We start from the raw sequence: 24,099 nt of genomic DNA, 5'->3' as shown, positions 1-24,099 counted from the left end.
TCGAACTCAGAGATCCGCCTGCCTCTGCTTCCTGAGTGCTGGAATTAAAAGTGCATGCCACCACCAGCTCAACCTATCCCTTCTTTAGGATAAAGTTCTAGCCATTCCTAAGCCCCAAGGGGAACCTGCTGCCTCCAGCAACAGAGAAGATCCAGAGGTCTTGGGAGCAGAGCAGTCCAACAGGTAGCTGGGACTTAAGAGAGTGCTCCAAATATTGTCCAGACTTCCTCATACTCCCAAAGCCACTACAGACATAGTACCATAGTACGGATGGTGAGCTCTCTTCTGGGCCCTGAACCCTACTTCTTGCCCTGGGCCTCTGAGATTCTCAGCCCAGTGACTAGCGGCATTTTAGAATACAAATCCAGTTCCATCACTCCTCAGCCCAAAGTCCCATAGTCCTTGAGCCTGCTAGATGGGGCATTGTACCTGTACCAGGGGCACCACGCCCTTTGGGCCTCATTTCCAGCCATGCAAAGGAAGGTAACATTACCTCCCTCATAGAGTTGTGAGCACTCAACAAGATTACCTGTCACCTCAGGTCCTCAACAGAAGGACAAAAGACCCTTGTGGTGATGCAGGCCCTAGCACTTGGAAGCAGGGAGCTGGGGAATCAACTCAGGGTCAACCTCGGTTACACAGTGAGTTAGAGGCTACCCTAGACTACACAAGACAGTATCTCAAAACAGTGGGGAGAAAGAGTTGGATGGAAAGAGGGCTCAGCAGTTAAGAACACCTGCTACTCTTACAGAGGATCTGGGCTCAGTTCCCAGCATTCACGTCAGGCAACTCACAACTACCAATAACCCCAGCTCCGGGGGGTCCTGATCCCCTCTTCTGACCTCCACGGGCACCAGGCACTCACATGACACATAAACAGACATGCATGAAAATACTCAAACACAATTTTTTTTAAAAAAAAAAATCAACTAAGAGGGTGCTCTATGGGTCTGTAACCTCAGCTCCTCCTGCCAGGTCCCACGGTTGTTACTCCATATCCACCAAGGTTACCAAGCAGCACTAAAGAGCTATCCCAGGCCAAAGAACTGGAAGTGAGAGGCAGGCATGGGACTAGGGGCTGTTAGGGACTCTAACCTGCTCAGTCACTGGACAATCTGCCCTGAGTCTCAGTCCTCTCATGTGTAAAATGGGGCTGAATTACCCTAGGGTATGGACCACCGGTGTGGTTTTAGGAACTGAGAGCTGACGGATGAGTGTTTAGGCACGGCACGTTGATATACTCCACAGTGTACCAGCTGGGGAGCCGGCACTCTCAGTATCGGCTCCACTTGGCCTGGGAACTAGGATGCAAACACCAGGGAGCAGGGAGAGGCCCAGGCCTTGCCCTTTGCCCCTTCACCTACACGTCACATACATATCTGTTTATGTGGGAGTACTAGGCATGGGAAGTCATTCTCGCCACTGTTCCTGGTCTATTGCCTGAACACACCAAGGCAGAGTCCAGCAGTGCCACCCCCTAGGCACAGTAAGACAGAGTCCGGATTTAGTCCTTAGCATCACATAAATAGGGCATGGTGAAGTCTAGAAGCCCAGCACTAGGGAGGTGGGAGCAAGATCAGAAGGTCAAGGTCAGCCACAGTTAAGGCCAGCTTAACCCATACTAGACCCTATCAAAATAAAACTGAGCGTGGTGGCACACACCTATAACCCCAGCACTTGGGAGGCAGAAGCAGGAGGTTTGTTAAGCCCAGCCTGGGCTACAGAAAGAGACCCTGTTGGAGACACAGTCTTTTAGTCCAAGGGAGCAGGCTCTGATACAGGCCAGGACGCAAGCTCAGAAAGGACACCCTGAGCCCTCCTGTCCCTTCAGGGGCTACCTCACACACTGCTACACCGATATTATCAGTTACCCAGGTTAGCCACTGGGTATGTTAAAGGAGGATTCCCAGTCTATTTCGTTGTTTTGGAAAGAAAAACCAGAAGCAATGTGGAAGCTGCCAGGTCCCCTGGAAAGTAGCTGTTAATCCATGCTCCCATAGATGTCACACCAGGTCACCCCAGGTACTCCACTGACAAATGTCTGGGAAATAGGGCTGAGGGTATGGCTCAGGGGTAGAGCACTTGCTCATCAAGAGCAAAGCCCTGAGTTCAATTTCCACCACCACTGAGGGAAGGGAGGGAAAGTTTGAGGTTTGAAAACTCAAAGTCCATCCAGAGAGGAGAAAATTATGCTACCGAGGTCACACACGCACGTTGACACAAAGCATGAAGACAGTCATTTGAGTCTGATCCTTCAATGCCTACTTTCTAGAACTCAGAATTATGGCAGAATTTGACCAAATCCTAACAAAACTGGCGAACCCTTGAAAGAGTGGGTCGGGAACTGGTCTGTCCAAGGTCACACAGCTTACAAGTGGAAGAACCAGGGCTTGAAGTTGGTCCCCAACACACAGCTCGGAACTGTACAGAATGTTCCAATCAGGCATCTCCTCAGGTCCCCACTGCCAGGGAGACAAAAAGCCTGGCTCTCAAGCCCTGAAGCAACACCACACTGCGAACAGCTTCTGGATGGACCACCAGGTTGTGTCCAGCTCAAGTAGAATTCCAAGCCTTAGCACCCAAGGCAAGAAGGTCTCCAGGCGACTGTGATCCCAGAGCAGGACCCTAGCCATAGGACAACTCCCTCTTCGCTTTTGTTTTATTCTTCCCAAAATAATGAAATAGCCTGGCTAGCCACCCTCCCCTCACAGAAGCATGGCCGGGACCGAGGGATAAGAAGAGACTTCACAGTCACACTTCTACGGCCTTCACACTTTGTAACCAACTTCTCATACACAAGAACCCCAAAACAGGAAACAGGGAGCGTCCTTCTCTTGAACACTCTCTGCACATTTGGGTCAGTGCTGGTTTTCAGCCAAAACCCCAAAAAGAATTCTTCTAGATTTTGGCTCAGATGAACCCTTGCATGTTGCCTGTCCCTCCTACTGCAGGAGGATTGCTGGAATTCATCTTCATTCACCCTAAAGCATCAGGGGAAGCCAAGTTCCAACCCAAGAACCAAGCAATGTCCACCCCTAGAGGTGGAGGTGAAAACAGGTTTGACACTTTTTTAAGGGCACCTATAAGCATCTTCTAAAGTATAACTATGCAAATTTTTGATCCAGCAAGCATGCCTGTGCAGAGAGACATCCGTGAAGATGCTCACAGGACCATAAAACCAAGAAACACTGACTCCTCATCTCTGGGGAGGGGGGAGGGGAGAACCCTTTTATAAATAATGGGAATGCTCAGGCCAAGGGTATTGGTACACACCAGTTGTCCCAGCGCTTTGGAGGTGAAGGCAAGAAGATCAAAAAGTTCAAAGCCAAACTGAACTACACAATGAGACCCTGTCTTAAAAATAATAAAAATCTAAAAATGTACAGGAGCTATGGAAAAGAATGAACTTCTAGCCAGGTGATGGTGATCCACCCTTTAATCCCAACACTTGGGAGGCTGAGGCAGGCGGATCTCTGTGAGGTTGAGGCCAGTCTGGTCTACAGAGCTAGTTCCAGGACAACCAGGGTGAGGATTACACAGAGAAACACTGTCTCAAAAGACAAGAAAAGAGTTTATAACTATTTAATCTCGGGAAATTCGTAATTTATTTTGATAAAAAGAAACAAACCAGTGAGTTATAAATGTGTTGTTATTGCAATGCATTAAAAAAATAAAAATTTCACAAAGGTTGCTTGTAAATCCAGAGGAAGGATCACTGGGAGCGACTGGGAGGAATCACGCGGATCGGTCCACTTTATGTTGATACAGAAAAGCCCTTATATGTTTGTAGAAGTTTTCCTACCATTAACTTCCCACCAACTTCACCCAGGAGGCGCAAAGGGGTGCTTCATCGGTCACCACGGCTCCTCCAAAGGACCTCACACGCCCCGCCTCCCTCGCCTCGCCTGAGAGGCAGCAGCACCTAGCAATTTTAAGCATCAGTAAGATCCACAACCAAAATCCCCAGGGGCTGCTACACTGAGGCTCACAACCGCGCAAAATGGCTAACAGCCTAGGGCCAGCCCGGACCCTAACATCCTGTAAGTGTCCCGCAGAAGCAAAAGCAGAGGCCATGCATGACCTGCGCCCACCAGAAAGGGCCTTTTGCCGCCAGGGTCAGGAACTTCAAGGCGCCTCTTTCAATGTCCCAGCAAACAAACTCTGGGTCAGTAGAGCGCCAGGAGAGAAAACTGGACTCGGAGGGGCTCCTCGCTGTCTGCTGTGTAACAAAAATGGAACTGAAAGTCAAATGTAGGTCTCAGAGAGGAGGCCACCTGTTTTTCGGGTGTGTCGCCCCCACACCCTGACAGCCTCTCACTAATTTGAGATCAGGGTACCGAAAGGGCCCGCCCCAGCCTCTACGGACATCAACCTCCGGGGTCCATATGCAACCCACCTTTCCCTCGAATTCTGGTTCCCAGCGGGACAAACGACCCTTTGGAGATCCCCAGGTCGAACAGAAAAGCGCATTTCTGAGTACAGGTGCGCGAGGGGCGGGTCTTGGGAATCGCGTGTGGAAAAAGGGCTGCTCCGCCCCGACCCTTGAGCCACCTGTGTACTACTGGGAAGTACTGTCCCGAGTTCAAAATCAAGGGTCAGGGCTGTCCCGCAAGCAGGAACGTGCCTCCAGAGCAGGACCCTCAGCCGCAGGAGTCTTGAAGGCCAACGCTCCAGTCACCCCAGCACCCGGAGCCGCGTCTCTCATTCAAACCCTGGTTGGCCACAACACACGTCTCGGAGAGGTGGCGCCAGCCCGGGGGAGGAAGTGGCCAGCGGCTGGGCCGGGTTGTCCCTAAGCAGGGTTCCCCAGGGCACACCCGGCCACCTGCTTGGATCGCGCACCCCAGCCCTGCCTTCGCCCTCTGCCTCGCACTCTGTCGCAGTCCCCACCCGATGCGCGGTGCCAGCTCGCGGGTCCCTCCGGAGCGCACGCAGGTACCCGGGCGCCCAGTCCCCCCAGACCACTCACCTGGTCGTGCCACCGGAGCGCAGCCACCCGCCCGATCCCTGGGCCTGCCAGCCACGGGTGGGGTGGGGGGGCCACAGGGGTCCCCGCGTGCAGCAGCCGCCTGGGGCCCGGACTGTCCGGTAGCACACGTCTTGTTCAGCCGGGCTCCTACTTCTGCTTTGGCAGCGGTCGCGCCACGTGACTCCTCGGGGCCGCCCCCCTCAACGCGCCGCCCCGTCCCAAGGCGGTCCCGACCCGCCAGAGCACCCCAAAAGCTCACGCCCTGAGTCACGCCTCTGCCCGCCTAGGGGGAAACTGAGGCAGCCCCGGGATAAGCTACCTAGCTGCAATCACTTAGCTAGATGAACAAAAATTTTCCAGGAACATCAGGGTGTTGGGGACACCTCTGCATGTAAATATCCTGCATCATTTACTGCCTTCCCCCACTCGGAGCTGACACTGTTGAAGTCAATGCATTTCTTCCTACCTTAGACGCCTTAAGTAAACCAGCCTCAGTTTCCCTCTCTGCAAAACAGATAAAAATAGTGCCAGGCCCAATGTTTGTTGCAAAGAGTAACTGGACACTAGAGAATTGGCGCCTTGGTTTGGGGGATTTTGTTGTTATTTGTTTGTTTGGGGGGTTGTTTGTCTTTGTTGTTGTTTTGTTTTTGCTTTGTTTTGTTATTTTGGTTTTTCGAGACAGGCTTTCTCAGTGTAACAGAGTCCTGGCTGTCCCAGAACTCACTCTGTAGATCAGGCTGGCCTCAAACTCATAGAAATCCTCCTGCCTCTGTCTCCCTAGTACTGGGATTAAAGACCTGCGCTTTATATCATCATTGGGGAATTTTATTTTGTTTGAGACCAGGTCTCACTATGTATCCCTGACCAGCCTGAAACTCGCCATGTAGCCCAGGCTGTCCTCAAATTCACAGTTACCTTCCATCTTCTGCCTCCTGAGTGTTGGAATTACAGGTGTGAGCTACCATACCTAGTTTTGTTTTGTTTTGGAGGGTTTGTTATTGTTGTTGTTGTTATTGATAGTGGTGATGGATTTTTGTTTGGTGTGTGTGTGTGTGTGGTTTGGGAGCTTTGCTCTCTCGTGCTGCCTTGCACTTGGACTTGACTGGCTAGTGCCTGACAGACAACCTCATGACAAACAAGCTACAGCTTCACCACAGTGGCTGCCTGGGAAATTGTGACCGCCAAAGAGATGCCATGCTGTACCATCCTGGACTTCAAGGAGTAAATGGCTACTGGGGCCTCGTCCGCTCGCCTTCGAGATGGGACAGAAGCTTCCTAAAGGCGTGGTTCCAGCCTCGATTCCAGGTCACTCACCTTCCATCCATGCACAGTGAGATGGACCTGGGGTGAAGGCACTTGCTACCGAGCCTGCCAACCTGTATTCTGGTCCAGGGACCCATGTGATGTCAGGAGGGAACTGACTCCTGGTAGCTCTCCTCTGACCTCCATAGCTGTGCTGTGGCACTCCCAAGCTTTCTTATGAAACGAATTAATTAATTAATGCAAAAGAGACTTAAGGTCACTAAAGACTACAGGGCGTGGGGCCTGACAAGTCACGGCTGACAGGTCAGGGCTCTCTCTTTGGAGCAGAACAGTGGATCTCAACCTTCCTAAATGCTCCCACTCTTTAAAACAACTCCTCACGCTGTGCCGACCCCCAACCAAGAGATGATTTCATTGCTACTTCATAACTGTAATTTTGCTACTGTAACGAATCGTAGTGTAAATATTCTCGGGGAGAGAGAGGTTTGGCAAAGGGGTCACGGCCCAGAGGTTGAGAAAAACTGGAGTAGAACATGCTAGAACCGCAGAACATCACATTTTAGTCGACAAACCGGGCGGCAAGCCCATCACACAAGGGCTGCTGGTCTGGCAGGTTTGAAGGAGACGGCGTGCCACTGCACAAACACCATTGAGCCGCAGTTGATTATTCCAGATCTGAAGGAGCTCTCAAACCTGGGCCTCCTCACCCCTGAAGTGGTCAGGTCCGAACGACTACCCTGCCCCTGGGCCTTACCAGTCTGAACCCCCCAGCCCTGGCACCAATAGCGACAAGAAAAAGCCCAAGTGCTTTTGAGTCTGGTTTCCTTTCCTGGCATTGTTCAAAGTACGTAGCCCCTGGGGACAGGCTGAGTCCCAGCTGCTGCGAACTGGGCTCTGGGAGAGGAAGTACCACCCAGAACTGGTTGGCAAACCTGGCAGCTTCCACAGCAGGCAGGTCCAACCCCTCTGACAATTCCATCCAGACTGACTAGGGAGGACCTGGGATTTTGCTGCTGTCCTTGCAGATCTCCGGCTTCTCAGACCTGGAATCCTGCTGAGCCAGGTTTAGTCATTCAACCAACACAAACCAAGTACCTAGCAAGGAGCTGGGTGGGCACTGCTTGGCTCCAGGGCTGCTGCCGAAATCACCGCAGCCCAATCCAGTGAGCCTAGAGTGGGTTGGCGGGCTAGGCAAACAAGGGACTTCTGAGTCAGGTCACAATCTCAGTTTTAGTACTCACATCTGTGTGACGTCATTACTGCTCCACGGTGTGGTTAAGGCAAAGGGTTTTATTGTAGATACGCGAGAAAGACCAGCCAGAGGCATTTGGAAGTGTCCAGAGCAGAAAGAGAAAGAAGTAGGCTAAACATGACCAGTGGACTGGCCCCCTATCTCTTAGAGAAGCAGAAACAGAGCAGAGAGACAGACAGGCAGAGAGGGGGGGGAGGGGGAAGATTTGGGCAAGGGAGACAGAGAGAATATATTGACAATAACAGGGTTACAAGGTTAACGCCTGTACTAGAGGGAGTCTAGGGTGAGAAGAGTTAGGGCACAGCATGGGCTCTGAAATGTGGAGCAGGTGCTTTTCTTAGGGACCCTGGAGGCAGCAGTGCTTGGGTATGCTAACAGGCACCACAAACAGCCGACTGTCCTTTCTACCAGCGATAAGAAGGAGTCCTTTTTGCCGAGGGGAACCGGCTGCACAAGTTCCCGAGGAATGCTGGCTTTTGTCTCACCACCAGAAATCCTCCAGGACGGCCTTTTGGAGTTTGAGGAACTGGAGTCTCCTTTGGACCTGACATGGCCCTGTACAGAGTTCTTGACTTTGGTAAGCCTCGTTCATCTTCCAGCTTGGGGAACAGGATTGCTGTCAGGTGATGTGTCAGGTGAGCAGGTCCTGGACTGGGGACTTCCTAAGAACCATTACTGGTCAGATAGGACTCTAGGGTTGACACTGCTGTCCCCACGTGAAGGAGGGTGTTCAGCACTCTGCACTGCTCTGCTGTGATGCAAGCTGTTGCATGTGACATCAAGATTAATGGTTCAAAATCAAGAGAAACTATAATGTTAACCAGTCATGGTGGCACATGCCTGTGATCCTGGCACTCAGGGGCTGAGGTCGGAGAAGGATGAGTTCAAAGCCAATCTGGGGTATATAGAAACATTCTTATCTTGTTTGTTTGTTTGTTGTTGTTGTTGTTGTTGTTGTTAGAAATGGGGTCTCAGGGCTGGAGAGATGGCTCAAAGGTTAAGAGCACTAGCTGCTCTTCCAGAGGACCTGAGTTCAATTCCCAGCAACCATATGGTGGCTCACAACCATACATAATGAGACCTGGTACCCTCTTCTGGCCTACAGGCATACATGTAGACAGAATACCATATACAAAATAAATAAATAAATATTAAAAGGAAGGAAGGAAGGAAGGAAGGAAGGAAGGAAGGAAGGAAGGAAGGAAGGGAGAGTCTCACTATGTAGCCCTGGCTGTCCTGGAACTCACTCTGTAGACCAGGCTCAAACCCAGAGATCCACCTGCCTCTGCCTCCAGAGTGCTGGGAACTAACTGTGTGAGATCCTTCCTTTAAAAAATCAAAGAGAGGGCCAGGGAAATGCACTTGGCCATGAACTCTTTACTCTTTACTGTAGCTGAGAAAGACCTTGAATGCCCAATATTCCTACCTCTACCTCCCATGTGCTGGGATTACAGACACAACACAACCGGCTCGGAGGCCATCCCTTCCGTTCCCACCACAGGCCAGGAAGCTAAAGCTCAGATCTTTGACCAATTCAACAAACTCTGAGCCCTATCCCTAGAAAAGAAATAGAGCATTTTTATAACCTACATTTTGAAAACAGGTTTGAATTCTATATTATAGAAAACAATATAGAAGTGCCTGCTATTCTTAGTTTATCAAAGTCCTTTCTATTGTTAATCCTGAGTTAACCTTCCCAGTCCAGGTGCCCCTGAAAGAACACAAGACAGATAGCCAGAGATGCCACCTCCACTCAGTGTTTCCAATAGTGTCCGAAGGCTGGCGAGATGCCACAGCAGGAGAATACTTGCTGCCAAGCTGTTGTGATCCAGCTGCCCTCACTCCCCCTGACTGACAGCGGAACTTCCTTGTGGTCTGCAATTGACAAGGATGTTTGTGTTCTTTCTGGCCAGTGGGTCTCCACAGAAGGGGTAGAGGTATAAAAGGTTGCTGGGCAAAATAAAGGTGCCGGTCTTGGCTATCCAGGCTGCGCTGGCGGCAGCACCAAGCTTCATCACCTGGGACCTATATGGTTAAAAACAGAGAGCTGGCCCCTGCAAGTTGTCCTCTGACCTCCAGATGGCATGCATGTACCCACACACAGATACACATACACATAAACATTTTTTTTTCATATTTTAATGTTTAAAAAAATTAGGGCTGGGGAGATGGCTCAGTGGTTAAGAGCACAGGCTGCTAAACATGCAGGCAAAACCACCAATGAGCATGAAATAAAAATAAATTTTAAAAAGTTAAAGAAAAACGGGAACCATCAATAAGCCAGGGAAGATGGCTCAATCAGTAAAGTGTTTACAGGGCTAGCATAAGGATCTAAGTTCAATACCCAGATCCCACAGAAAAGCCAGCCGTTAAACAATGTGTCATTGTAATTCCAGCATTGTGGAGGTAGAGACAAAAGGATCCTCGGGACTCACAAGCTAGTCAGCCTAGGTAAATCTGCAAGCCCAAAGCCAGTGAGAAACTATCTCAAAAAAAAAAAAAAAAAAAAAAGGAAGAAAAAAGACAAGGTGGACAGATAATAAGCAATGATATCTGAGGTTGTCCTCTGGCCTGTGCGTGCATGTACATCTCATGTACATATACATACAGCACACGCATGCACCTCAATATGAGGTAGGAAGGAAGAGTGAGAAAAAGGAGAAGAGCAAGCAGAGTCGAGAGTACTCATGCCAGGGAAGATGTGCAGTGACTGGCCAGAAAACACAAAGCCTGTGGTCTCTTTGGGAAAAAGCCAAGCAGCTTATAGAAAGATTATATGGATAAAAAAAAAATCAAAGGTTCCAGCAACCTCACCTGTGTTTATGCAAGGGAAATTTTTTAAAAAAAAATGCATCCACGAAATGATCTGAACAGTGATCTTGGCAGAAATTCCATATATAGTTGCTGGTAACCATAGGATGAGCCCACATGCTTCTCAACTCATAGATGGCAAACAGGGATCCACAGCCAGCAAGGAGACTTATTCCCAAAGCCCACTGAGGCTGGGTCCGCAGTGTGTCATGCTAAGCCAAAGATGTCACAAACTCTGGTTTGTTGTTTGGTTGGTTTTTATGTTTTCTTTTTCTTTTCTTTTTTTCAGTGCTGGGAATGGAACGCAGAGTCTTAAGTGCGCTAGGCAAGCACTCTACCATTGAGCCACACTCCCAAGCCCTGGGGGGGGGGGGGAGCCGGAGGGGTTCTAGACAGAGACCTTACTACTGAGCCGCATTGCCCAGTTCTAATGCTGTTCTTAGGACATTCAGGAACAGGCAAAACCACAGAGATAGAAGACATGTTCATGACGAACTGGGGCTGGGACAGGAAGAAAGCTAATAAAACAGTGTAAGACACTTCCAGGGGAGTGATGGAATTGTTTTATGTGGATTTTATTGGTTTTGATTATGTATATATTATGTGTATGTGTGTGCAGACGTGCCACATGTGTGCAGGTGCCAGCGAAGGCCAGAAGAGAGCCTAGGACCCCCTGCAGCTGGAGCTGCGGACAGTAGTGAGCACCTGACCGGAGCACTGAGAGCTAAACTCAGGTCCTCTGCAAGAGTGGCATGCATGCTTAACCACTGAGCATCCCCCCAGCCCTGACCCTCTGGCTTTATACCTGCCCAAACTCAGAGGATGATACCCAAAAGGATGGATTTTACTGCCTAAAATTGCCTTTTCTAATCTAAGGGGGAAAATGATTAAACCGGGCATAATAGCACACAACTTTAATCCCAGGAATCAGGAGTTCAAGGCCAGCCTAGGTTATGTAGTAAGTGTCAAGATGGACTCAGCTGGGTTGGAATGAATGGTGTCTGGCCCCAAGAAATGCCATTCATCGAACCAGAGATTGGTTCAGGTCGTGTCTATGGAACCTGTGGCATCTGGGGTCCAATAGGGAGCTACAGAAGGGTTCGAAGCAGATCAGTGCGCTGAACAGAACTCAACTTAAGAAAAAAGCTATTCTGTAAAGAGAAAGGAGGATGATTTACGCAGCGAACATGAACCTAATACCAGCTGTGCACAAGGCACGGTTCTAGAAGCTGAGATCTGAAAATAGACAAAGAACAAGGTGTGGTGGCATAGACTTTCGATGCTGAGTCAGGAAGACCATAGGCTAAGAGTTCAGAGTCAGTCTGGGTCATCTAGGGAAACCCTGTCTTAGAGAGGGAAGACAGAAGAAAGAGGTCGGGGAGATGACTCGGTAAAGCGCACGCTATGTAAGAATACGGATGTGAGTTCGGATCCCCAGCAACTGTGTAAGGCTGCATATGGCAACCGCTTCTGTAATCCCAGTACTGAGGAAGGTGAGATAAAAGACCCTTGACAGCTTGCTAACAATTCTGGTCTAGCAGAATTGTTGAGCTCCAGGTTCAGTGAGAGACCTTGTCTCAAAAACTAAGGTGGAAAGGGATTGAGGAAGATCGCCAACCTGGGCCTCTGACCTTCACGATTACACACACGCATGCACAGAGGTATAATCACTATACACACAACACTACCACTACATACACCCACAAGAGATAGAGAGCCAGACACACACAGGGGCAGGGGAAGGGGCGGGGGGATAAGTCCTGTAGCTTTTCCATTCTGCCAGGGTAGACGGGCCATAAACAGGAAGCTCGTATATGAGATTATCATCTCAGGTGAATAAGGTAGATGAGGAGGGAGGAACCAGGGCACAGTGCCAAGGTTCCTGGACAAGATGGCATTTGGCCAGCACCAAACAGCAGGAAGAGGCAGCTGACCCATGCATGGTCTGGAAGACCAGCCTGGAGCATTGCATCTGCCCTCCAGCCCTCCAGCCTCCTGCCTGGGTGAATAGCAACAATATCCCAATGCAGAAGAACTGCCTGAGTCAAGAGTGGGAAAGTTTCCTTTTGGCACTGAAGGTCATGGCTGTTGCCATTATAAACAGTGCCCGTGTTGATACAATCACACGGACTCCAGGACGCACCTGGAAAAGCAAGTCTGACATTCAGATTTAAACCACACACCCCAAAACCCGAGGTAAAGCAGGGAAAGCAACCCTCCCTGCAGCCTCCTTGCTGGGCAGACAACCTCCCTCCCAGGTTCTTCAGTCTGGACCCTCCTGGGGAGTCCCCACCAGTGTCCCCAGGAGACATTCCATTACTAACTGAGCCTCTAAGTCAGGTCTGATGGGATTGCTAGACCATCCACCATACCTACTGGGGCATGATGAAATTAAAGTCAGGAATAAGGCCACCAGGTTGGTGAGGGAAAGGGATGTGGTGAACGTAGGCTGTCGGCTCTGACTGTACGTGCTTAGCCATGTCCACACATCACCTGGCACTCATGTAACTCATGTCGCCAGAAGAATCATAGTTACACACTTCTGAAACACTGACTTGTTAGTATGCGTGGGCTATGCCACGTTTAGATCTCAGTCAAGCCATCTTTCTGCGTGTGCGGCCGCCTTTCGTAAGAGGACGCACCTGTCTAAAGCGGAAGCTGGAACCCTGCTTTCCCAACGCCCTTGCAGCTGCGACAGCGATGCTCGCTTCTGCTCCATCACTCGGAGGTACTAGCACTAGGCTCCTGTCTAGAAGCCAGCAAGAAAAGCGAGTGTAAGAAGGCACACATCTGGAGGAGTAGGACAGAAGCACCTGGCACCTGCAGAGGACAGCACGACCAAAGGTGACAGCATCCTTAGACCCCCCAGAACCTGCTTAGCAACCTTTTTAATTTTTTTTGAGATAGTGTATCTTATGTCCCAGGCTGATCCCCATCTGTAGGCCAAGATGACCTCTGCCTCCACCCTCCCAAGTGCTGGGATCACAGCTTCAACCATCACCACAACATATATTGTTTTTTAATGAGGTGCTGGATTTGAACCCAGAACTTTGCACACACTAAAACAATTACGCTACCAACTCAGGCTACGTTGTATTTCAAAATGATTCTTACTAAAAGAAGCCCCTTGCAAATCCAAAATCAGGAAGGGGCTGCCTGGAGATAAACGCCAAGCATAACAGACACAACGTTGCTAAGGGTAAACCATACGGTGGTTATTGGAATTATTACCTGAGGAAGGCCATCAAGAAAGGAGACACGGCAGAGGAGATGACTCAGGAGCAAAGGTGCTGATACTTGGCTTGCACAGCACACTTATAGTAAGCGAATATTTAGCTTGCACGTCCATGCACACACAAAGCAAGTGAATATTTTTTTTATCAGTATGGAGTTTGCCTGCATGTATGTCAGGGTACCACACACATGCCTGGTGCCGGAAGAGGACAGACAAGGACATTGGATCCCCTGAGACCAGGTTAGTGAGGTATCGCATGGATGCTGAGAAAAAAGAAAAAAAAAAAAAAACAAGTCCTCTGAAGAGCCACCAATGCTCTTAACTGCTGAGGTGGTTGGTGGTTTGAATGAGAATGACCCCCTTGGCTCCTATGTTTGAAGGCTTGGTCCCGGGTAGAATTATCTGGGGAAGGATTTGGAGGTCCTCATTGGGAAAGGACACACAGGGAGGGGAGGGGACAGAAGTGAGAGGGGACAGAAGAGGATGAAGTGAGAGTAACAGAATGGGCTGTAAACACGGATGGCATTGTCAAAAAAAAAAAAAGCAAATTTAATTTTAAAATGCATACATGTAGCTACCAGCAGAGGTGGTGGCTCAGGCCTGCAATCTAAACCTGTAGGAGCCAAAGCAGAAAGATCGTAAATTAGAGGTCAGTCTGGGCCTCATAACAAAACCTCCAAAAAACAAAGCAGAAACTGGGGGCTGGAGAGATGTCAGTCATGAGCACTGGCTGCTCTTGCTGAGGATCTGGGTTCGGTTCCCAGCACTAGCATGGTGGCTCCCAAGTGTCTATAACTGCAGTCCTAAGGGATCTGACACTGTCTCTGACCTACCTCCATGGGCACTAAGTATTCACATGGTACACAGACATCCATGCAGGCCAAACATTCACAACATAAATGACAAACTATTAAAAGGGGGTGTTGGGAGGCAGCTCAGTTGGCAGAGTGCTTGCCTGGCATGCAAAATGCCCTGGCTGAGATCTCTGGCACCAGATAAACCCAGAGTGGCGGCACACACCTGTAATCCCAGCACTGCGGAGATCGGAGATAGGAGGATTGGAAGTCAGTCCCCAGATACACAAGAATTTAAGACAATTCTTAACCTCCAGCAGCAATCTCCCAGGGCTGGGATTATGGACTTGAGTTACCAAGTTCGGCTGATAAAGAATTTTATAATTAAAAGACAGCACAATTAAATGTGAATGAAGAATTCAAAGAGAGTCGGGTGGTGGTGGCGCACACCTTTAATCCCAGTACTCGGGAGGAAGAGACTGGTGGATCTCTGTGAGTTCGAGGTCAACCTGGTCTACAAGAGCTAGTTCCAGGACAGCCGGGGCTGTTACACAGAGAAACGTTGTCTCAAAAAACAAAAAGACAACAAACAAACAAAAATAGAATTCAAAGAGATATTTTCTCACTGAAAATAGACACAGACACATGGCCAAAAAATACATGTAGAGATCTTGGGGAGAGCACACTGAAATTATGAGAGGTTGCTTCACACCTGCAAGGATGGCAGAGAGAGAGTCTTGCTGGCCTCAAATTCTTAACCCCCTGCCGCATCTCCCCCCAAGTGCAATGATGACTGCTATAACTCACTACATCCAAGTGGAATGCTAACTAAAACAGGTGGGGCCCAGTGGATCAGGCCTGTCATCCCTTCTCCTCTTACAGTTGAGGCAGAAGGGTCACAAGCTCAAGGCCTGCCTCGGTTACAGAGTAAGTCCCAGCAAGGATAGACGGAGCTAGTTAGTGAAATCCTATCTCAAATACAAAGTGAAATGAGGCGTGGGGGTACAGTTTTGTGGTAGACCGCCCGCCCAGTATGCAGGAAGCCCTGGATTCAATCCTCGGTTCTGGAAAATGAATAGACCAAAATAAATAAATAAATAAAGAGTTGCTGAAGTGTGAGGATGCTACGCCGAGGTGGGAGGGAGGGCAGCGTGGTGACGTTGCTGTCAAGGCACCTGCTAGCTGTTCTAAGGCTAAACACAGACTCGTGTGTGACTCAGCCCTCCCACTCCTAGGTAAATACCAGAGAAATGAAGGCTTGTCCGCACAGAGACCTGTGTATGAATAGCTGTGTTATTCGCGGTCTCTAAGACTGGAAAGAACCCAGAGGCCCGTCCACTGATCAACAGGTCAGTAAAAAGCGGCCTGTTCACACAATGGAATATTGCTCAGCCGTAAAAAGAGAGGAAGTATAGTTCCATACTACATCACGAGCTGATCTTAACAACAGAAAGCTAAAGAAATTAGTCAAGAAAAAACACACACAAGGGGGATTCTGCTTTACACGAAACACCCAGAATAAGCCCGCTTTCAGAGAGAAAAGAGGGCTGGGATTTGAAGGGAGGCAGGGGATGACATGAGAGTGACTGCTTGATAGGAAGGGTGTTCTGGCAGGCGACAAGTTCAAAGGTTGTGGCAGAGGTCACCACCTTGGGAACATACTAAACACTGTGGAGTTACCTCTTGTGTGTGCACTGCATGAAACGGGACCCACAGCTCCATGAATCTGCCTTTAAAAATACAGAAAAGCAAGCATGTCCAAATAGAAATGTATGTACAGGCCCATGTCTGTAATTTTAGCACTCGGAAGATCAAGGCAGGAGAATCAGGAGTTCAAGACCACCCTCCGCTATATGTCACATTTGAAGTTAACCCTACCAGAGACACAGTCTCAAAACCAAAATAGGACTAGGGAGATAGTTCAGTCTATAAAATGCTTATCACACAAGCATGAGGGCCTGTTTGATCCCTGAAGCCAACATTAAAGGAAAAAGAAAAGCTGGCCATTGTGGTACATGCTGGTGCATTCTTGTATGCACTCGGTAGGGATAGAGACTGGAGGACCCCCAGGGCTCACTAGCCAGCCAGCCTAGCCTGCTGGGAAAGTTCCAGGCTAGTGAGAGACCCCTTGTCACAAAAAAAAAAGTGGAGGATGTCCTCAGGAACAACACTTGAGATTTATCTCTGCCTTCTGCGCATGTGCATATGCGCCACACACATAACAGCCGCCAACACATATGAACATGCATGCCTACATTTATACACACTAAATATATGAATGCTTTCAAAGTTGGGGCTGGGGATGTAACCAGGAGAATAGATAAGATGAGGGCTTCCTTAGCATGCATAAAGCCCTGGGTTTGATCCCCAGCACACCCCAAAACTAGGCATGCTGGTGCATACCTGTAATCCCAGCTCTTGAGAGAAAGGAGCAGAAGTTTGGGTCCTTCTTACCTACATGGCGAATCTGAGAGCAGCCTGGGCTACAGGAGAACCTGGCTGGAAAAGAATTAAAACTGGAGAATGGAGAGATGGCTCAGTAATAAAGTGCTTGCCTTGCAAGCGTGAGGTCTCAGGTTCAGAACCCATTGGGCATAGTGGCACCCACTTTTAACCCCTCTGACTCCAGGAAGCAGAAGCAGTTAGATAGTTAGATCTCTGAGTTCAAGGCCAGCCTGTTCTACATAGCAAGTCCCAGGACAGCCAGGGCTGCACAATGAGGCTATGTCCAAAAAAAAAAAAAAAAAAAAAAAAAAAAAAAAAAAAGCAAAACCTACTTCTAATACCCATGTACCCAGTAATGACAAGACGGGAGACTGAGTCACACAAACCCTTCTAACTCTGCCTCCAGCATGCTGGAATGACAGTTGTGGGTTGCCACACTTAGTTGCTGTGTTTCTTCTTGAAATATTCTACTCGATTCTACTTAGTACCCTACCATAGGCAACAGCAGCACTGGACATATCTGGGCTTGCCCCTTTTGTGGGAAGCACTGGGTGGGTCGGGGGTCCACACTGGGCTTGCCCCTTTTGTGGGAAGCACTGGGTGGGTCGGGGGTCCACACTCACGGGGTCCACCTCAGGAGCAGTCAGTCCTCCATTGGAGCAGCGATTGACACCTGCTTCCCAGGCCCTGATGCTAAAAGACTGCAAACTGAAGTACACTGCTTTGTGAATGTCCAAAGGGACCACTCCAAGCTTGGTGTGAGATGAAAGGAGCAGAGAAGTCATGATGAGGAAGGAAGAGTCTGAATCAGAAGGGTTGGATGGAATCAGAAAGACAATGGGTCGGGGCACATACTCCATTGTCTCCATGGCGGGTACCATAGGAAACCCAGTCTGAAGTCCTAAGACTGTTGCCCAGGCCTGATTCCCAAGGAACAAAATCCTGCTGCATGGGGCCTTGACTTCCCCCTTTTCAGAAGGAGACAGATATGTGGGGCTATCATACACACTTAATGCTACCTAGGAGGGACTGTCCAGGCCCAGGACAGCAGGACCCAGGCTCAGAGACAAGCCCATCACAAACAACTCCTTCCCCAGGTTCCACTTACACCCTGAGGTAGTTTGAAAGTAACTGACCCTCATAAGCTCATAGGGAGTGGCATTATTAGGAGGCGTGGCCTTGTTGGAGTAGGTGTGGCATATATGAGACCTCAAGCCTACCCCTACAGGGAGGAAGTATTCCCTGTTGGGGTGGGCTTTGAGGTCTCAAATATGCTCAAGCCATGCCCAGTGCTACAGTTCACTTCCTTTTGTCTTCTGATGAAGACATAGCCAGCACCATGTCGGCCTGAATGCCACCATGCTCCCAGCAATGAAGATAATGAACTGAATCCCTGTACCGTAAGCCTTCGCTTCAATTAAATGTTTTCCTTTGTAAGAGTTGCTGTGGTCATGGTGTCTCTTCATAGCAATATAAACCCTAACTAAGACACAGGCTTCACCTCTTTGCCTCTGAAAGGGTGAGAGCACACTCACCCCTCCACCTGTGCTCCTCCCTCCTCCATCATCCCTTTGCCTGTGCTCCTCACTTCTCCATCCCCTTCACGTATGCTCCTCCCTTCTCCATCCCCCTCACCTATGCTCCTCCCTCCTCCATCATCCCTTCGCCTGTGCTCCTCCCTCCTCCATCATCCTTCGCCTGTGCTTCTCCCTCCTCCATCATCCCTTCGCCTGTGCTCCTCCCTCCTCCATCATCCCTTCGCCTCTGCTCCTCCCTCCTCCATCATCCCTTCGCCTGTGCTCCTCCCTCCTCCATCATCCCTCCGCCTGTGCTCCTCACTCTTCCATCATCCCTCCGCCTGTGCTCCTCCCTCCTCCATCATCCCTTTGCCCATGCTCCTCACTCCTCCATCATCCCTTCGCCTGTGCTCCTCACTCCCCATCCCCCTCATGTATGCTCCTGATTCCTCCATAATCCCTTCGCCTGTGCTCCTCCCTCCTCCATCCCCCTCACGTATGCTCTTCCCTCCTCCATCATCCCTTCGCCTGTGCTCCTCACTCCCCCATCCCCCTCACGTATGCTCCTGACTCCTCCATCATCCCTTCGCCTGTGCTCCTCACTCCTCCATCCCCCTCACGTATGCTCCTCCCTCCTCCATCATCCCTTCGCCTGTGCTCCTCGCTCCTCACTCCTCCATAGCTTCCTTTACCTATGCTCATTGCTCCTCCAGCATCCCCCACACACACACACTTCATCCTGACCTGGGCTCCTCATCTCCTGGCCTCACTGGTTCCCTTGCAAACTGGGCTTCCAGAATGGTTCAGTCATAAAGGATGAATATGGTCAAATATGAGAGAGACTCTCTGGGCCTGAGTCTTGCTGGCACCCACAGGCTGAACCTCAGGGTCCCTCATCATTAGTCCCCTAGTTTGATCTTCAGTGGCACAAGCCATGCATGGTGAGATAAAGAAATGAAATCAAAGAAGAAATCTTGAGTCCTTGGAGGGAGAAAGGCCAGCCTCCAAAGGATGTTCCTTGGAGGGGTGGGACCCATGTGCTGCCACCAAGACAGTGAGAGTTGGTTGCAGGCCTGCCCCTCCCCGGAGCCCAGGATCCAGCCTATCCTTCTGTCTGAGTAGGGATCTAAGGATTGTAGGGACTGCACCCCTGTGAAACTAAATAAATCCCACCACGGGGGAGTGGGCGGAGCCAGGGTCTGACCCCATTGTATGTGTCTCTTGCTTTCCCACAGCCCTATTCCCAGTATGGCAGGAGTGAGACTTCCCGATGCCTGCCCTGCTGAAGACCCCAGGTCATCACAAACAATCCAGCAACTGCACTTATTTTGGGACAGCCTCCCAAAACACTGCAAACAAGAACCCCAACAGGGACCCACACTTCAGTACTCAGAGAGGCGCACCATCTACGCTGGTCAAGTGTCAGAAGCAGGACAACAGTCCCCTGACATGGACAGGCAAGGGAGAATAGTATTCAGCCAGGAAAAGGAAGGAAGTTTTCATATCTGCTACATTGCCGATGAGCATCCAGACAAAGTAAACAATCCTAATGGAAACGGCAACGTTAATTGAGATAAAAACAATCATTTAAATATCCCCGAACAAGCCCAGGGTCAGATGGACTGAGATCAGAATTTTACCAAACCCTAAAAGGGACCTGACACCCGTACCCCTTAAAACGTTCCAGACAAGAGAGACTGAAAGAACATATCCAAATTCTCTCTCTCTCTCTCTCTCTCTCTCTCTCTCTCTCTCTGAAGGCACTGTTACCCTGATCGACTCAACAACAAAAGAAAATTATAAGCTAGCATTTCTGTTGAATACGGAGGTAAAAATTCTCAATGAGACAAGTAGTTCAAGAACACATCAAAATATTATCCACCATGATCAACTCGGCTTCATCTCAGAGATGGGGGGGATGGTTCAACATACATAATAAACCAATATGTAGAATCTATCATATGATAGACTGAAGGACAAACACCCATTATCATCTCATGAAATTCCAACAAAGCTTCATGATAGGTCCATGAAGACATTGGGAGCCACTCCTGGGAGCGTTCCTGAGGCCCCTTTCTTTCTCGGCTAAGGCCACTGCTCTGCTCCACACAGCCACAGCCGTCTCCCTCCCTCCCTCCGCCCAGGGGAAGAGGAAGTGGTCAGAGGCCAGCAAAGGAGAGCCTGAAAGAGGACATGTCCCAACCCCGGCCACCCCCTCCCCTCTGCGGAAGAGTGGACTTGGGTCGGGGTGTCCAGAGTTTCCCCACTCTGCCAAACTCCAACCCTGATGCACAGGCCTCCAGGTCCCAGTGGAGGGGAGACGCGTGGAAACCCCAAAACCAACGCCCGGTCCTCTTTAGGCTCAGAGAGGATGGAGCACCGCAGAACGCTGAGGAATGTGTCTCGGGGGTCGGGTGTTTGAATCCTGGCTCTGGGACTTAGTGGCAGATTCCCGGACAGCTGAGGTGAGAACCCATGAGGTGCAGCACAGCGTGTTCAAGGTGTTGTTGGGCACAAGCAGTCAGAGTTAAAGAGATGCCAGCGCTGTTACATACCAGGGGCGTCTCTGGAATGAGGGCCCAGTTTAGGGCATTGTCAGAGAAAACCAACTGGGAGAAGGGTAAGACTTGTGAAACTCTGCGTGGGTTGTATATACGTGCGTGTCCAGGTGTGTAAGTGCCCATGTTAAAATGGGGGCCAGGGGTCAAAGTTCCCTGTCTTCCTCACATTCACCTTCTTTTTTGGTTTTTCGAGGCAGGGTTTCTTCGTGTATCTGTGTAGCGTTGAAGCCTGTCCTGGAACTCGCTTTGTAGATCAGGCTGGTCTCAAACTCACAAGATCAGCCTGCCTCTGCCTCCCAAGTACTGGGATTAAAAGTGTGCACCACCACTGCCTGGCCTCACCTTTGTTTTTAAGACAGGGTCTCTCAATGAACCTGGAGATCACTGATTTGACTAGATAGTTCTCCAGGGAGACCTAGGGATCCTCCTGACTCTGCCCCTTCAGTGCTGGGATTACCTGTGTGTGCCACCATGTTTGGGTTTTCTCTCTCTCTCTCTCTTTTTTTTTTTTCTTTTGATTGGAGACAGAGTCTCGGGGTCTCACTGTGCAATCTTGGCTGGCCTGGAACTTGCTGCATAACCCAGCCTTGAACTCACAGAGATCCACCTGCCTCTTCCTTCCCAGTGCTGGCTTGAAATAAAGGCGTCTTCCACCACACTCAACACCATGTTTGGCTTTGGGAGATCCAAGCTGGGATCCTAATTCTTGGGCAGCAAGCACTTAACTTTTCTCTCTCCAGGCCCACCCCGCCCCCGCCTCCCAGAAATTCTTAAGGACCCCCTCTATCTATTTGCAGACATTACACAGCCTAATCACCAAATACAGGGCTTCAGGGGCAGCAGAGCCTCGCTGCCTTCCGGGATGGAGTCAGTTTATTCAAGTGTGAGTGAGACAGAACCGGTCTAGACAGGTGCCATCACCAGCTGTGTACAGCTGTTAGGTCTCTTTGGATGTGGGGACTTAGGAGTCACAAAAACAAATCCTACCCAGAAACTCCAAATCCCGCCATGAAAGCCACATAAACTACCTTCCCCAGAATGCACCACTCTGGACTACATTTCCTGGACTGTAGAGAGGTCTTCTTGCCGCCTTATCTCTGACCCTGGTGACTTCTGGGAGTTGTGGTCTCCACCTGTACTAGAGCCTGAAACCCACGGGTCAAGAAAGACAACTGTGTTTGTCTCAGCTGAAGCCTCAGCCGGTGGTGGCGCATGCCTTTAATCCCAGCACTCAGGAGGCAGAGGCAGGTGGATCTCTGTGAGTTCCAGGACAGCCTGGTCTACAGCGTGAGTTCCAGGACAGCCAGGACTGTTAGACAGAGAAACCCTGTATGGAAAAACCAAAACAAACAAAGAAAGAAAAAAAAGCAGGAGCCTCACGTGGACAAATATTTGTGTTTGTAAAGCCAGAGACTCTGAGAGATCCTGAGGAACCTTGCATCTCACTTCAGCCCCACTGATTTTACTTGAGGCCACTCCTGAGACTCGTGGGGCTATAGAATCTGCCCTCTTGAGGGCAGACAATATGCATTTTTATCTCTTTCCCTAGAATCTAGCCACATGCCGGCCTCCACCAGGATGCCCTTGGAGTATCCACCACATGACCAGCTATCAGTGGCCAGTGGTCCAGTCATTGGCCAGTGTTATTTGGAACACAGCTCTGAGCTGCCCTTGTCATCCAGATGGACCTGAACAGAGTTCAAAGTTGGGAAGACCAAATGATCAGGAGGGTTTTCAGTCTTACGAAGCTACCTGGGGTCAACGAAATGGCTTAGTGGGTAAGGCACTTGCCCTGCAAGCCTGGAGACCTGAGTTTGATCCCCAGTGGAAGGACTGACTCCCACAAATTGTCCTCTGACCTCCACCGAGGTAGTAACATGCATGTCCACACTCATACCTCCAATACACAAACAACAATAAATCAAATATAATAAAAGGAAAAGAGAGATTTCCGGTGGTCACAGGTCATCAAAGAAGGCTACCCTTCTTCCTAGTCATTGGGCAGCTAGGCTGGGTCATGTGCCTGTCCTGTCCAATGAGTGGGAGTTGGAGGAAGACCATTTACTGGCTTAGACTAGTCAAGATCCAGATGCTGGGGTGCAACCCTGTTGGAGGAGAGGCTGCTTGTTTGTCCCGGCTGCCCAGAACCAAAATAACCACACAGAAACTGCATTAATTAAAACACTGCTTAGTCCATTAGCTCTAGCTTCTTTTTGGCTAACTCTTACATCTTAATTTAACCCATTTCTATTCATCTGTGTATCACCACGAGGTCGTTCCATCATGTCTGACTCTGGCGGCAGCTCCATAGAGTCTCTCTGATTCTGCCTCTTTTCTCCCAGCATGCCATTTGGTTTTTCCCACCTAGCTTTGTTCCCCTACAGCTCTGCTATAGGCCCAAAGCAGTTCCTTTATTAACCAATGAAAACAACACATAGACAAAAGGACCTCCCATATCAGAACCCCCTGACCTGAGAGCTCTGTCAAGAGGAGAGGACCCTTTGGCACGCTGACCAGAGTGTTTTTCCTCTCACAGTCCTGAAGTGACCAGGGTGAGAAACCAGCCATGTGCCCAGGTTTCATCACGGCAAGCATTCGATGGTTCTTACACTCTCCAGAAGGGTAGCAAAATAACATGAACGTTCTAGAGCATTCTTTGTAAAAGTATACCAAAACTGAGGTTAAAGTATTGCTTGAAAAAACCCCAGCATTTTTCTCCTTTTCCTTTACCTTTGCCTCCCAAGCACCCAAGGCTCATTGCTATTGAGACACCATGCAATTCAGGCTGACTTGTAGCCCACCATCCTCCTGCCTCAGCCTGCCTAGTACTAGGATCACAGTTTTGCACCACTACACCCAGTAAGGACCCCTTGTTTTCTCCCCTTTCTTTCTTCCTCGAGTCTTTCAAAAATTATAGTTCCTAGCCAGGCATGAGGGAGAATGCTTACAATCCCAGCACTAAAAAGATTACAACTTCAAGGCCAGCCTCCACTACTGATCAAGTTCTAAGCCAGCCTGGGCTACATGAGCTCCCGTCCTCAAAGTAAGAAGTGTCACAACCCTTTTCTGGCGATATTTGGGACAGCTCATGTTTGTCTGGCTTTCTTCCCACACATGCCTCCCCACCCTCAGGACCATCTGTCCTACTTAAAGAATACCAAACCATTTTGGAAATTCAGGGTTACAGTGACCACTCTTTCTGGTCATTGTTCCATAGAGGGTATGAATGATTGGTGCTAAGAGGATGTCTCA

General features: G+C 49.6%; 1 protein-coding gene across 1 annotated transcript in view; it reads right to left on the bottom strand.

The window, feature by feature from the left end:
- Plcg2 (phospholipase C gamma 2) overlaps positions 1–5,112 on the bottom strand; it is a 133,623-nt gene extending 128,511 nt beyond the window's left edge. Inside the window, exon 1 of the mRNA XM_087900458.1 lies at positions 4,970–5,112. The gene's annotated coding sequence lies outside the window, so the exon portion shown is untranslated. The remainder of the gene's footprint in view (positions 1–4,969) is intronic.
- Between the last annotated feature and the right edge of the window lie 18,987 nt (positions 5,113–24,099).

This window comes from Myodes glareolus, chromosome 22 (assembly GCF_982192425.1).
Source record: "Myodes glareolus chromosome 22, mMyoGla1.1, whole genome shotgun sequence".
Classification (NCBI taxonomy): Eukaryota; Metazoa; Chordata; class Mammalia; order Rodentia; family Cricetidae; genus Myodes; species Myodes glareolus.
Note: the sequence above shows the minus strand (reverse complement) of the source record. Positions and strands in the feature narration are given on the sequence as shown.